Here is a 16682-nt window from a genome sequence, read left to right on the forward strand (position 1 = left end):
TTTTTTTTTAAAATGCATGTTGTAAAATGTGACTCTTCTTATTTTTGTGTAGTGTCAGCTAATCTTTTTTTATGTTGCTTTAAATGTGTTTCAATCTATATTTGTTTGTTTGTTTTGGGTTTAACGCCGTTTTTCAACAGTATTTCAGTCATGTAACGGCGGGCAGTTAACCTAACCAGTATTCCTGGATTCTGAACCAGTACAAACCTGTTCTCCGCAAGTAACTGCCAACTTCCCCACATGATTAATCAGAGGTGGAGGAGTAATGATTTCAGACACAATGTCGTTTATCAAATAGTCACGGAGAACATACGCCCCGCCCGAGGATCGAACTCGCGACCCCGAGATCCGTAGACCAACGCTCTTACCTACTGAGCTAAGCGGGCGGGCGTTTCAATCTGTATACATGTTGTAAATTGCTTTTTCTTTTTATTTGCTAGTACCTATGTGCTATTTTGCTTTAATGTGCTGTAACATGTATGTGATAATTTGTGATTTGTTTCTTATCTACTTAGAGCCAGATGCTTTATTTGCTTTAAATGTGCTTTAACATATATGCATTTTATTACAGCTGTTTTCCTTATGTTGAGCTTATAAATATGTTTGTCGGAAAATAGCTCTAAGCTAGTGTTATATGTTTATACTTATCCGACGTTAAATAAATCTTCTTGTATCTTTTAGAACATAAACATACACACAATATTATCACATACAGAGATGTCAAACACTTTAATTGACGAAGAACATTTTATACAAACACTAAAAAGCCAGCCTTGGTCAATAATTGATATATTTGAAGACAGAAATGATGCTATGGATACCTTTACTGTATTGTTCACACAAGCACTAAATGAACATGCACCACAGAAACGAAAACGTGTCAAACACAAAAACTTGCCAGACTGGTTCAATGATGATATCACACAGGCCATACAAAAAAGAGATCATGCTAAAAGATCAACTGACATAAATGAATACAAGCACTGGCGCAACAAAGCCAAATTACTTATATCAAAAGCGAAGAAAGAATTCTATTCAAACACCATCAATAATAACCATAAAAATCCACGGCAGCTATGGCGAAATCTCAAAGACCTTTCTGGCAAAACAACAAAACACCAAACAAACATGATCACCGACAACTCTGGCAACCCTATCCATGATGCACTCACTACAGCAGAAGCATTCAATCTTTTTTTCACCACAGTCTTTAAATCTGCTCCAGATAATTGCTCCAAAATGTCTTCCGACGACAAAACATTCCTGAACAACTTTGTCAAATCGAAAATAACCAGTTCAACCCCAGAATTCACCATTCCACTTATAACAAATGAATTCATTACCAAACAACTTAAAAACCTTGAAATTAACAAGGCTACTGGCCTATACGGTATTGGAGCCAAGTACTTGAAAATCGGAGCTGAAGTAATAGCACAACCACTTACACAAATATTCAATAAAAGCATATCTTCATATACCTTTCCCTCATTTTTCAAAAAAGTTAAAGTTGTACCTATATTTAAAAAGGCACCAAATCAGACATCAGTAACTATCGTCCGGTGTCCATCTTACCAATTCTGTCAAAAATTCTAGAAAAACATGTTGGTGAACATATCAAACAATATCTTGAACAGCAATGTTTACTCCACTCTACACAATCCGGATTTCGCATAGCCCACTCTTGCGAAACAGCACTGACTTCAATAATAGACTCTTGGATCAATGCTATCAATGACAATAAATTGGTTGGTACAATATTTCTTAATCTTACAAAAGCGTTCGACCTTTTGAATCATTCTCTTTTGTTCGATAAAATGCAGGATTACAATTTTTCCAATGATGCTATCAACTGGTTCAAGTTATATCTTTCTGATCGAACACAACAGGTGGCCATCTCAGGGAAACTATCCAGTGCTCAAGAAATCTCATCTGGTGTTCCTCAAGGATCTGTTTTAGGTCCTGTTCTATTCATCTTATACATAAATGATATGCCATTACATCTACAAAACACACCTACAGACATATTTGAAGATGACACAACCATCAGTGCATATGACACCTCACTAGCATGTCTTCGTAAAACATTACAGAACAGTCTTGATACCATCAACAAATGGTGTCACAGAAATTCTATGAAACCAAACCCCCAGAAGACTAAGGCAATGTTAATATCACCATCAAATAGGATCTATAATACAGAACTTAAATCAACAGATATAACTAAAGTAACCCTATAACATCAAGAAATGGAATTCAGTGAATGTGAAAAGTTATTAGGAATTCATGTTGATCATACACTTCATTGGGAAACACAGATTGGCCAACTTCTTAAAAAATGCAACTCATTGCTATATCTTCTCTTACGCATTAAGCAATACTTGAGTACTGAAATGCGCAAACTATTTTTCAATGCATATATCTTACCCCACCTAGACTACTGTTGCACAATATGGGGAAACTGTAATAGTGATCTTCTGAACAATATCTACAAATTTCAAAAAAGAGCAGCACGAATTATTCTCAACAAAGACCATGACACACCATCAGAAGAACTCTTTCAAGAACTGAAATGGATGAAAATCCATGATCGAATTTCATATAAAAACGCAATCTTTGTTTACAAATCAGTCAATAACCTTTTCCCACAGTACATGTCTAACTTATTCTCACATTCAAATAATACTGCCCTCAGATCACACACAACAACAATTTCTAAATGTACCTAAACCAAGATTAGAATTTAGCAGAAAGTCACTGGCCTACTCAGGTCCTTTCATATGGAATAAAATCCCACTTAATATCCGCCAATCAAGCTCCTTGTCAACATTTATAACTTCTTTCTTGTCATGGTGGTACTCTGGTGGACAGCAAAACCTTATGTAAATCTTAAATATTCCATCCCATAAATATTTAATTTTACAGACTAACTTAGTTAAATGTATTTCGTTAAATGTATTTCATTGTAATTTTATTATGTTTTAATAATTATGTTTGTATTAGTGTATTCTTTCTCATGTACATATATATATGTTGAGGCCCATTATGTAAGATTGGTTTCCAAATATGTTTGCCTCGTAAAATAAAGTCATTATTATTATTATTATTATTATTATATCTTGTATCTTGACCGAACCACTCACTATGACCAGGAAGATCTAACAAGTATTCCAGCTAGGACAAACATGTGTCTTCACACACTAAATAATTTGATGTGTGTGTTGTGTGGATTTTAGCCGTTTAAAGATACAGGGTCGTCAATAAGTTTTTGTTGAACAGGTTGACTAGAAAGTTAGCGGTCCAGCTGTGTGTGTGGGGGGGGGGCGTGTCCCCAGGAAAGTTTTGATATTCAACGCTTCATTTCCTGCTTTAGGAGCATTCAAGAACACCTTTTCCAATGCAGTTACCGTATATATACAATATACCCCTTATTTTCACAGTTTTATGTGCTAACCTGTTGAATTTGGGAAAAATGATAAAATTTAGTTTTCTTAAAGGTAAAATTCTTAGTTTCTTTGGAATGATTAATATAAATATGAATTATGTCGGGGTCGTATGTAGCAGCAGCCACATACACTTTGAATGCGGTTCTAATGTTGCCTTTTCGAAAAAAAACATTTTCTTTCCTTCTTCTCTTCTTTCCTGTTTTTTTTAGGATTTTCCAGGAGGGGTCCGGACCCCCGGCCCCCCCCCCCCCCCCTGGATCCGCGCATGCCTTGAATGTCCAATTTTTTTTCGGCTCGCTACGCTCGCCAACTTACATAATTATGTTTACTATTATTGACGCTGTAACGTTTGTATAAAGTCTGTTGGATTGAAGTAGTATAGGCGTCGGTTTGCTTGCAAACAAACGGGCGCCATCTTGGATGACCTAGTTACTATAAATAGTAACTCATGTGCATATAAGAAATGAATTCAGTACGCATGCGCAGCGGTCATTTTGAATTCTATTTTAAGAATGACTTCATAATGTTATAAATAGAAACGATCGTTATAAATCTATTTTATGGCTATCATACTGAAAAGGACTTTATGTTCTATGAATAGAAAATGTCTCCCAGAAGTATACGGAGCTGACTCGTATACCTATCTAGGGCACGGTCGCACACGTTGAGGGTCAGGTGTACCCTCTTCGTTACACCAAAATACCCTTGAATGTCCATTTTTTTGTTTTTTTTTCGGCCCGCTACGCTCGCCAGCTTACATGTGTTTTCTATTACTGACGCTGTAACATTTGTATAAAGTCTGTTGATGACCGTCTATATCCCAAAAGACCTGGCAGCTTTTTGCAGACTTTTACCTAATATTTTAATGTTGAAGAAAGGTTGGATGTAGGCTATCAATCAATACAGAGGACTGTTATTACAACCATCTTATATTTCTAGATTGATTAGCTATAATTGACTGATTTGCCAACGTTCGTCAAAGGAAACTCGAGCTTAAAAGTCTTATTTACAGAAAGTGCGAAAAGACTAGTGAATACAGTATGGATTAGGTACTGATATGATAAATGCATTGCTATATAAGTGAGTATTAGATCTAGCCTTATGAGGAATTAATCTAACGTAAATAGTTCTGCATTTTTATACATGAAACTGCATATGAAATCAAATTTTATAGCTGTGCCTTTTTCCTTTCAGTATACCGGGTATTTTTCATTTTTTTTTTTTTTATTTTGATTTAACGTCGTACCGGCACATGATTGGTCATATGGCGACTTTCCAGCTTTAATGGTGGAGGAAGACCCCAGGTGCCCCTCCGTGCATTATTTCATCACGAGCGGGCATCTGGGTAGAACCACCGACCTTCCGTAAGCCAGCTGGATGGCTTCCTCACATGAAGAATTCAACGCCCCGGGTGAGGCTCGAACCCACATCGATGAGGGGCAAGTGATTTGAAGTCGGCGACCTTAACCACTCGGCCACGGAGGTCCCTATTTTTCAAATATAGATATATTTATGAAAAATACAGTGTCACGCTACAGCTGCTAAAAATAAAAAAATATTTTGTCGTGGGGTTTCTAAACGCTATGACGACATTTCCGTTCAAAGACGCAATTTTCCTGCGCTTTCGTGAATTTAGATTGAATTAGATTTAAATTGACAGAAAAGCGTACCGCACGAGCAGCAAGCTGCAAAATTGCGACAGCTGTGCGAGGGCCGTGCGAAGGTCCAACCAGTCTACAGTCTCCATGCGATTTCTTTCGGGCACCATGCGTTGGCTGCACGATCAGCGCAAGGCCTCCTAAAGATGCCCGTGCGGGGATTGCGCAATGCCATCTGCGGCACGTCGACGAGCTACGGGCTTTCGATTTTTCTAATTTGTATAATTTTTCACTAAGCAAAATCGTAGAGGCTGCGGAGCCCCTGAACCCGTACGAAAATCGCACTGCCGCATCCTGTACAGAAAGGAGGATACGAGGAGTCTACGGGCTCCGCAGACGCATCGCAGGGCCAAATGTGAAGTAGGTATTACTTGTCAAATATTCTCAGCTGTGTATATATACATGTAATTAATCTTTGTATCATAGAATATGATTTTAGAAAGATCAGAGCATTACTTTTATGCAAAAATTATTATGTATAGTTATATACCTTTTCACAATAATGGAATGAAATATATAAAAATGACAGTTTAAATTTACATTAATTTTCTAATAAATTGTACAATGTAAACTTTGTTTCATAAACAACAATGACCTTTTTTCTATGCATCTGTCAAATATTTAAAAATAGTTGTGTCTTTTTTTATATTAATATCTACATTTGTATTATTATTAACTTTCTGATTACAAATAAATTTACTGAACGTACAAAGACATTAATTACTATTCACAGAAAAAAATCGATAAAATGAATCACATATCTACCCAACAGTAAGCTTTCAAATACACACCAAATCGCACGAAATGACTTCTTGATTTAAAAATTTTCTGGGGGAGGGCGGCAGGGGGAAACCCCCTCCCACACCTACCCCCTCATCGTTTCACAACTCGTACTCGCACCTCTCTCCGAGAAAATCTGGTTACGCCTATGGACCGGACGAACTAACGAACAAATAAATGAACCAAAGAGTTATAAGTTATTTTTTATAGCTCCGTTAATGATAGAATGAACGAAAGAACGATGAATTTGACTATACTGTAGTACACAGTAAAAAAAGTAGGCCTACAAGGAATAGTTCTATAAATTACTTAAATTAAGGAATCCGATCAACAAATAGGCCTTCCAAGGCGATGCCCCTATTTTCAACTTGTTTTCTGTCTGTCTTGTATTTTATATGTTGCGTATGTTGTCTTTTTTGTTATTAGTGTTTCTTTCCTCTTTCTCCTCACTCCCCCTATCGCCCCCATCCTTTCCCCTTGCAACTGCGCTCCCTTGTTTTGGCATCCCCTTCCCCTTTACTATGAGTAAGTTTTCGTGCCCACCTTAATTTGAGCTGCCGGAATCCTAAGGCAGTGCCCGATTGTGGTTTTTTCCTGCTTATACGTGTCCGTTTGTGTGCTTGTGTGTCTGTATGTCTTGGGCGGTGCCCTACAGTATTGTTATATCTTGTGTGGGCGGGTGTGTTTGTCTTTGGTACATGAATGTCCTCGCTACTGTGGTTTACGTTGTAGTGTAACTGTGATCAAGGAACGTAGCATTCCCTTTGTATATTCATTCTTGTTCTACTTTCCCCTTCAACCCCCTCCCCCTTTTTACCCATTACCCCTTCCTCCCCCTCTATCTATATTTTGCATAAAATTAAAATGTACTAGTACTTGTGGATTTTTGAAGGAACCCGTCTGTAATATTTTTCCTTTACAGCTTCTTTTTTGTTGTGGGCCTACTTTGCAAATGCGTGGCTCGGAGACTGTGTTTGTGGTGCTCTGTGCTTCCGAGAAACCTACCCTTACCTATTATCTTTTGTGACCCCATGTGTGTGTGTTTTGTTTGTTGTTGGTGTTGTTGTTTTGTATCATGTGAAAGGGTTGTGTCTGCTGAACAAGAATTAGTAAATAAGATGACAATAAATAATATGAAGAATCACTATTGACTGCAAAATGATAAGTCTTACACTGTTATAACTAGGTACTATCATTGAAAACTAGATCTACAGTAGATCTATAAAGTGAAAAAAAATACAAATTCTATGACATATTTTTGCCATGCAATTTATATTTTCTTTTTCAATAGACAATACACTTTCAAATGATACCAAAATTATATGGGCTTACCAGACATCATATTGGATACGATCGGATACCTTAAGCTGGCTCATCAAAAGTTTAAGAAAAAATAAACGCTTGGCAGTCTTAACAAAAGTAAACAGTTTCTCATATGAATTTCTTGAGTTTACAAAAAATATGAGGCGACTTTGCAATCTATATTAATTCTCGATTTGTTTTGGTGTGACGCGATAACTGATTTTACCTTCGTTTCAATGGTCAACTATCAAAGCAAGTAAACTTATTTCTTGCCTGCCTGTATACATTTGTCCGAGCACGCACAAGGACAGATATTTCTGTCTTTCCCTCAAAAATAGCTAAGGTGACGCCGCATAGATCTAGTACTGGCACTATATATGTTAAACTATAAAATTAATGCCAGGAAATAGCTAAATCTATTTGTAACCACGATCTATTTTTAACGTGATAGGCAAGAAAAATGATCTAGATAACATGTCTGCTTGTGTAAGAGAGCTTGGATAAAAAACCTCGCTACCGGTTTTTCATTTCACACTGTCCCTCGGGTAGGGAAAATCCTATCGTACTAATATCCTTATAATATACGTGAGGTCTACGTCAGTTTACGTTCTTGATCAAAACAAACCAAAATTTCTCTCAGAAATATACTACAAATTAAACAGCAAACACTCAGTAAACATAATATGAGCCGTGCCATGGGAAAACCAACATAGTGGGTATGCGACCAGCATGGATCCAGACCAGCCTGCAGATCCATGCTGTTCGCTAACAGTTTCTCCAATTCCAATAGGCTTTAAAAGCGAACAGCATGGAGCCTGACCAGACTGCGCGGATGCGCAGGCTGGTCTGGATCCATGCTGGTCGCATACCCACTATGTTGGTTTTCCCATGGCACGGCTCAATTATGAATTTGGTACTAAAAAAATAAAATTAAGTCATATATATTCAACAACAACGTTGAATATTGCATTTAGATTCATAAAGATGGCAACAAAATTTAGTACCATTTAGTTCTATTTTTACATCAAATACATATACGACAGTGGACATGTATTGCAAAGGATGATGTTCAGATTTGACCAGTGAAAATAAGCTGATTTACGTCTTTATATAGAACCTAATACGTCCTAGCACACACTTGTACAAATTCTAGGATGACCTCTATTTTGAAAATCAAATACATGTACTTAACATATCGATATAGCAAACAAGAAATTGTATATGTAAGAAGTTTGTGCTTCGCCGCCCACACCCCCACTCCCACTCCCACTCTTTCCAACACTTCACTTGAAAACTGCCCGGGAATCAACATACTAATATCAATTTTTTAGTTTCTTAGCAATCAATCAAAAAATAAAAACGTTTTCTAATCGTCAATATCTGAAATGTATAAAATATCTTTTTTTCTAATAATTCATTTCTAACGTAAAAATATTCGTACTAAACATCTGCTTGTTTACCAATTTTGTTTAAAAAAAAAAAAGAAGATAAACCATCGCTTGTATAAAATATAAACTTCCTCGATTTTGGCAGCAAATGAAAATTCCAAAAAGTGAAACTTGTTTAACTTAATATTGTTAATATTCTTCTGGACATATACTTCGAGAAACTGACAAAGCGAAATACCTGGGCTTAAATTTTCATAAGACTTTGAGCTGGAACCATCATATAAGCCAATAGTTAAGAAGACCAATTACACCAGGTCGTCTGTACACCGAAACATTTATCAATATCCTAGAAAGACGAAAGAGCTATGTTATACAACATTAATACGCCCTCATCTGTGTTCTGGGGACAGCTTACGGCAGCTAACATCTAGAAGCTGGAGATGGTCTGGATGGTCTGTTTAGACTTTCGCAGCACCAGTAGCGTCACAGACAGGCTGCGCCAACTCCAGTGGCCCAGCTTACAAGAACACAGAGCACAAGCAAATGTCATAATGATGTATTGAATAGTCTATGGTATTGTTGACATCCCATTGTCGCACCTACAACACATTACTTCAGCCAGGGGGCACAGTTTTCTTGTGCCCTTTGGCCATACTCTGGTGTACCAACGCTCGTTCTTTCCAGACTCCCAGAATAGGCTGCCACAGACCACCATCAACTGTCCCTCTATTGACAGTATTGACAGCTTCAAGAGGGCAGTACAGGCAGTCACCCTCCGTTAGACCAGTACTAGACGCTGTTTTTAAATGCACTGTAAATAGAGACATTTTGATGACACTTGTACAGCTTCACAACCACTCACATCACCATTGCGCCAGTACGAGTATACACCAGATGGTATCTGTACTATACGAAGGGAAAGGAAAGGAAAATGTTTGTGCAATTATATTAATTAAAAATTTTCTAGCTTCCGTGTAATATATCGGATGTCACACCTTTAATTTCATTGCGGTATAGTTTGATGAGTCCGTCAAATAAAAAATAACTATTAAGTATGTGTGGTTATTGATTTTAATATAAATCATATAAATTGATATAATGTACAATTTACTTGACGTAGTTTTTCAGTGGTATGCCTGCATGCATTTGGATGTAGACGTGTCTGCATGTACTTTGATCATACATGAGAGGTTAGTTTATTTTAGCAGATTTTCAATTTTCGTTGAAATGGTATGTTATACAAGGAAGCGTGTTGGTGCCAGCAGAGAGATTTGTAGTAAGACCTACGTACGACTTAGTAACTGCTACGCAGTAGTTAACTAAATCCTACGTAGGATATAATAACTGTAACGTACTATTACTAACTCCTAACTGGAGTTTTGGTAGTTCCTACGTGTGACAATATTATAGTCAAAGTACGCTACTGCGGGAAATATAAAGTGGTAGTATTGGACTAGGAATTCATGGACATTAGTAGGTCATAAGTAGGAGCTGCTAAGTTGATTTAGTCCATCTGTCTGATTGCATCACGCCGTTTCCGATAGTTTTGACAGAAAAAAAAGTCAATTCACTCCACCAGAGATATGTTGGTACAATAAAATGATATCATTATAGCCTTAATATCTGTATAACAATATTCATATAATTTTATCGTGGTTGCCCACTAAAACGGAAATTTTACTTGAAAAAAAAAATCACAAGTAGTTAAAAAAACACATCATCTACATAAAACTCTTATAGTCATTGGCAATACTATGTTTATGATTGTTGACAGTTCAGAGGAATACCTTCTTCTGATCTGAGAAGGGCTGACAAAATACATACCGGTATACAATGTATTTAATTCAACATCAAGGAATTTGATTTACTGCCTAGTATTGTTTTTCAAATTGATAAATCGATTAAATCTTATCTTATCTTATCCTAATAGATCTTTGGCCAATTGAAAAAAAAATTAATTCATGGCAAAATAGTCAGACATCAAGTCTAATTGAGACTGACAATCCATACTGAATAGCCATTTGAGAATTTAAAACTTAAATTTTAACATGCAATTCCGATGTCAGATTATGAAAATATGAAGTGGCTATTTCATTTCTTTATTTTCAAACATGCTGATACATAACTAATTCTGGATGTTTTCGCTAAATTATGGTAAATGTATCGGATCTCGTCTCGACGGGGATGAAAGATACATGTATGAGAACTTCCTGTATGTTCAGACAAAGTGTTGAACTAAATCATTCAAGATATTTCATTAAAACTTTTATTTTATGGAACATTAGATACAATTATCAAAAATAATGAAAAACTATGACCTTTTCCGTACAGACGTCTACACAGAAATATGCAACAAAAACGGACGTTCATTTTGTTCAGGATGTTTAATTATTTTTTCACAATATTTTATACTGCATTTTTTTCTTATCTTGTTGCTAGGAAGAACAAGTCTAGGAATCGTATGGACGGACACAAATTAAAACCATGAATCGCCGTTATCTTCAAATCCATGTTTCAAGTTGTATCTTTTAATGCATGAACATAATTAAGTATTATCGTAGTACAGTGGGTTCGAAACTTCACATGTCGTGTCGTTCGAGTCGCGCGGAGGATAAGTAACGCCAAAAATGTCTCAAAATATCAAAACAAAATGTTAAAGCATACAGATATTTGAAGAACATGCTAAAGGTGAGTAAAATGCAACAAAGTATTTAGCTGAATCTAGAGGCATCCTACATGTAGACATTTATGGAGCCGAATCGTTAAAATATGTCTTGAACTAAAATTAATGGAATATGACATCTGAAAATTGCGATTCCGTGTGTTAAATGTAACCTGTTCACTATCCATATATTTTCAAACGTATGTATCGTATTAACAGATAATTATATCACAATACACTAATTTCTACAGTGAAGGCAAAAGTTACTACACATATAGGTAAAAGACACATTTTCTTGCGGACCTTTAAATATTTAGAGAAAATCCCTACAGTAAGTACGCAGTATTTGAAAATCTCTAATAAAGACTACACTAGAACTACCTTTCGCTTATTTTATACTTCCCTAACTGTATGCCTATAATGGAGCGATAATTTGCTCTTACCTTATTGTATGCCTTTTATGAAGCAATAGTTTCAACTTATTTTGTATGCCTATTGTAAAACGATAGTTTGCATTGCATTACTGTATGCCTATAATAAAACGTTTCCAAGTTTTATGCCTATAACGAAGCGATAGTTTGCATCTCCCATATTTCATGCCTATAACGAAGCGATAGATTGCATCTCATTTATTGTATGCCTATACCGAAGTGATAGATTGCTTTCCCTTATTTCATGCCTATAATGAAGCGATAGATTGTTTTTCCCTTATTTCATGCCTATAATGAAGCTATAGATTGCATCTCATTTATTGTATGCCTACACCGAAGCGATAGTTTGCTTTTCCCTTATTTCATGCCTATAATGAAGCGATAGATTGCATCTCATTTATTGTATGCCAATACCGCCGAAGCGATAGATTGCTTTTCCCTTATTTCATGCCTATAATGAAGCGATAGATTGCATCTCATTTATTGTATGCCTATACCGAAGCGATAGATTTTCCCTGACTGTATGCCAATAATGAAGCGATAGTTTGCATTTCACTTACTGTAGGCCTACAATGAAACGATACATTGCATTTCCCTTATTGAATGCCTATATTGATGCGATAGTTTGCATTTCCATTATTGTATGCATATGATGTAGCGACTGCTTGTATTTATGTATTGGTGCATGACTTAGGGCAGAATGAGGGCAAACGGGCACTAGTACGTGAAAATGGGATTCGGTATAGGCGTACATTGATGACGTCTCTGTGAAGGTCGGTGACTCTGTGATAAAATCCACAAAATGTGTTGGGAATCTTGGTACTGTATTTTACAACAGTATGGATATGGAACAACAAGTCAACTCTGTATGCCGGGCTGGATATGCACAACTAAGCAGAATAGGTCACATCAGACGGTATCTTACCAGTGATGCCACAAAGACCCTTATCAACAGCCTGGTTACTTCACGGTTTGACTACTGTAATGCCTTGTTAAGTGGTATTCCCAACAGCACACTTAACAAGTTGCAACATGTCCAGAACACGGCAGCTCGCGTCATCACTAAGACGCCCCGTCGCAATCATATAACACCGGTTCTGTAGGACTCCATTGGTTGCCAGTGAAATACAGGGTGCAGTACAAGCTTCTGACCCAAACCTTTAAGGCTTTACACAATCAGTCCCCTTCCAATATTAGGGATATGATAGAAGTGTATAAACCGGTCAGAAACCTAAGATCACAAGACACGCTGTCACTGGTCATGTCAAAAACTAAAACCATGATGTATGGCAATCGCAGCTTTTCGTTCACTACTCCAAAGCTTTGGAACTCCCTTCCCGTCAAGATCAGGGAAGCTCACACGCTAGCTGCTTTCAAAAGCCTGCTAAAAACCCACTTCTTTGTACAATATTTCGTTAACTGGCCGATACATTGATGGTTTTTTTTCTTCTTCTTTATAAGACAGCGTAGAACAGTATTTTATGTTAGGGTCACTTAAATACTTTTAAATATGTATGTATGTTTGTCTTGTTTTATCTAAATGTTTTACATTCATGATTTTTGTTAATGTGAAATGCATTATTTTTGTATGCGTATTTGTTGGTATTGTTTGCAATTTATTCTGTAAAGCACTTTTGACCGTGTACATGTGCACGAAAAGAGTGCTATATAAATGTCGTATAATAATAAATAATAATAATAATCTATTGAAATGCCATATATGTACAATATTTACATATGAACTTACATTATTGAAAACTTGGAACGGAAAACATACCAGGGTGGTCTGAAACCGCCAAAAGGGACACCGCCGCCACCCATGTAATTGTCTTATTGTATGCCTATAATGAAGCGATACATTGCATTTCCCTTACTGCATGCCTGCAGTGAAACGATAATTTGCATTTTCATTATTGTATGCATATGACGAAGCGATTATTTACACTTTTCTGATTGTATGCCTATAGTGAAGCGGTATAGATTGTGTTTTTCATATTGTATGCCTATAATGAAGATATCGCTTGCATTTCCTTTATTGTATGCTTATAATGAGGCAAAAATTTGCACTTACCTTATTTTATGCCAATTATATAAAAACGTTGCATTTCCCTTTAGATATAAAAACGTTGCATTTCCTTTATTATATATGCAAAAGATATAAAAACGTTGCATTTCCCCTATTATATATGCAAAAGATATAAAAACGTTGCATTTCCCCTATTATATATGCAAAAGATATAAAAACGTTGTATTTCCCCTATTATATATGCAAAAGATATAAAAACGTTGCATTTCCCCTATTATATATACCATAGATGTAAAAACGTTGGCATTTCCCTTATTATATATGCAAAAGATATAAAAACGTTGCATTTCCCCTATTATATATGTCATAGATGTAAAAACGTTGCATTTCCCTTATTATATATGCAAAAGATATAAAAACGTTCCATTTCCCCTATTATATATGCAAAAGATATAAAAAACGTTGCATTTCCCCTATTATATATGCCATAGATGTAAAAACGTTGGCATTTCCCCTATTATATATGCCAAAGATATAAAAACGTTGTATTTCCCCTATTATATATGCCATAGATGTAAAAACGTTGGCATTTCCCCTATTATATATGCCAAAGATATAAAAACGTTGCATTTCCCGTATTATATATGCCATAGATGTAAAAACGTTGCATTTCCCTTATTATATGTGCCAAAGATATAAAAACGTTACACTTCCCTTTAGATATAAAAACGTTGGCATTTCCCTTATTATATATGCAAAAGATATAAAAACGTTGCATTTCCCCTATTATATAAGCCATAGATGTAAAAACGTTGGCATTTCCCTTATTATATATGCAAAAGATATGAAAACGTTGCATTTCCCTTATTACATATGCCAAAGATATAAAAACGTTGCGTTTCCCTTATTATATATGCCAAAGATATAAAAACGTTGCATTTCCCTAATTATATATGCCAAAGATATAAAAATGTTGCACTTCCCTTATTATATATGCAAAAGGTATAAAAACGTTGTATTTCCCTTATTATATATGCCAAAGATATAAAAACGTTGCATTTCCCCTATTATATATGCCAAAGATGTAAAAACGTTGGCATTTCCCTTATTATTATATGTGCCAAAGATGTAAAAACGTTGGCATTTCCCTTATCATATGTGCCAAAGATGTAAAAACGTTGGCAATTCCCTTATTATATATGCCAAAGATGTAAAAACGTTGGCATTTCCCTAATTATATGTTTAATATGCAACATTTTGTTTTTCAGGTATACAAAAACATGCGGCCACATGTGCTCGTATATTGTGCATACGTGTTTTGCCTTTTGACAAGAACCGTTTGTGACACTGCAAAGATGCCAGTGTATGGTCCTAATCAGCATTCCGCACTGTTTCCAGCGATGTATCTTATATATGGTATGAATTTATTTTGTTACTCTTAGATAGGCGCGGTGTTCTGATGTTGTCAATGACATCGTGTAAATAGTTCCAAGGTCCAAACAGAGTGTTGTGAACGTTATTCCAAACGTTCTTGAACGAAATATAAAGGTGTTCGTTGAAATAGATTATTATAATTATACGTTTTGCATACAATTTTACCAAAGACATTCTGGAATAAGTATCTCGTATAACTATTACAAGGCATGATTAGTGTGAAAACATGAGAAATTAAAAAAAAAAACATGTGAGAACTATATGAATGCACCTTGATTTTGTTTACATTTGCAGAAAATTGCACATTAGAGTAGTTGGTTTAAACAATATTTTATTCATATATATACATTAACAACATGAAACGCTACATAATTAAAGCATGAAGGATTGAGTAGAAAGCCAAGCTTATTTGAAACTCTCTCCCAGAGTAGCTGCAAGGTACCCAAACTCGAGCATATTGGCGCATGTTCTCAGGTACACTTTGCGCTAGCAGCTAACCTATATTCAATGATTTTATTGATTTCATGATGCCGCATTGCAGAACATAACCAGGTACAGATCGATGTTCTAACAAAAATTAAATCTGTGGGCTAAATTCATGCAATTAGACGTCCCATTAGATTTCCCTTCAGACGTCCCAGACGTCCCATTAGATTTGTTGTCAACTCAACCCGTAATGCAATTATTTTGCTACGGCACGAATGCAACTTATTCGGGCTTTCTTTCATATTTACGGTCATTTACTTATTTACTAACTGATCGAAATTACATGTCTGTATTTCAGTCGTTGTGGTAATTCTTATGGTTGTGGCTCTGCTAGCACCTGCAAGTCACCTGGACCCGGATATAGAGAAAATGTTCTATTTTGAAGAGAAAGGAGCATCGGTTGAGTGATTTTATTGGCTGACATACAATTTAGCAAAAAATAAAAGTAACACAAGTGTATTTTTTTTTTTTTTTGGTTTGGCATTATCATATCATTCTTAGACACCGACCTACCAGGCACTGTCGGCACCTTTTATGTACGTCGTTGAAATCTACATAATTTACATGTATATTTCAATGACGTTTTTGCACCTTTTCGGCTTTCAGTTGAAAAGTTCTTAAGTTTTCCCTGTTTCGTCCCACATCCGGTACTCTAGGATGCCAATACTAGTAGATAGCTTGTCCTATACTTGGCCTAAATGTGACATGTGACTATTTGTTTATTCGCTTAAAATATCCACCCACATGGCACTAATGCCTAGCCTTACTTGAGTTTATGTTTCACCAAATAAAATTACACATCACTTTTGGTACTTTGGAGTTTTTTTTTATCATGGCGGTGTTTTATGCGTAAAATTGCAAAAATCTTTTACTACGAAATTTCATTAGCATTATGAATTACTATACAAATGTATATAATTCTTTCGTTAGTAAAAAACGAGTAGACACAATGGCATTAAAGGCAAAGAAAATCTCCTATATAAGTGACCCCCCCCCCCCCCCCCCCCCCCCCCAAATACCAGACTTTTTAATCCCCAATATACAAGATCCTGTCTGGTCCAGTCTGATAAGG

General features: G+C 35.9%; 1 long non-coding RNA gene across 1 annotated transcript; it reads left to right on the top strand.

Moving 5' to 3' along the window:
- Positions 1-9675: 9675 nt before the first annotated feature.
- Positions 9676-16065, top strand: LOC123560278 (uncharacterized). Its single transcript, XR_006688164.2, has 3 exons — positions 9676-9761; positions 14959-15106; positions 15909-16065. It is a non-coding gene; the product is annotated as an uncharacterized LOC123560278 (long non-coding RNA).
- Positions 16066-16682: the final 617 nt, after the last annotated feature.

The sequence above is a fragment of the Mercenaria mercenaria genome, chromosome 10 (assembly GCF_021730395.1).
Source record: "Mercenaria mercenaria strain notata chromosome 10, MADL_Memer_1, whole genome shotgun sequence".
Classification (NCBI taxonomy): Eukaryota; Metazoa; Mollusca; class Bivalvia; order Venerida; family Veneridae; genus Mercenaria; species Mercenaria mercenaria.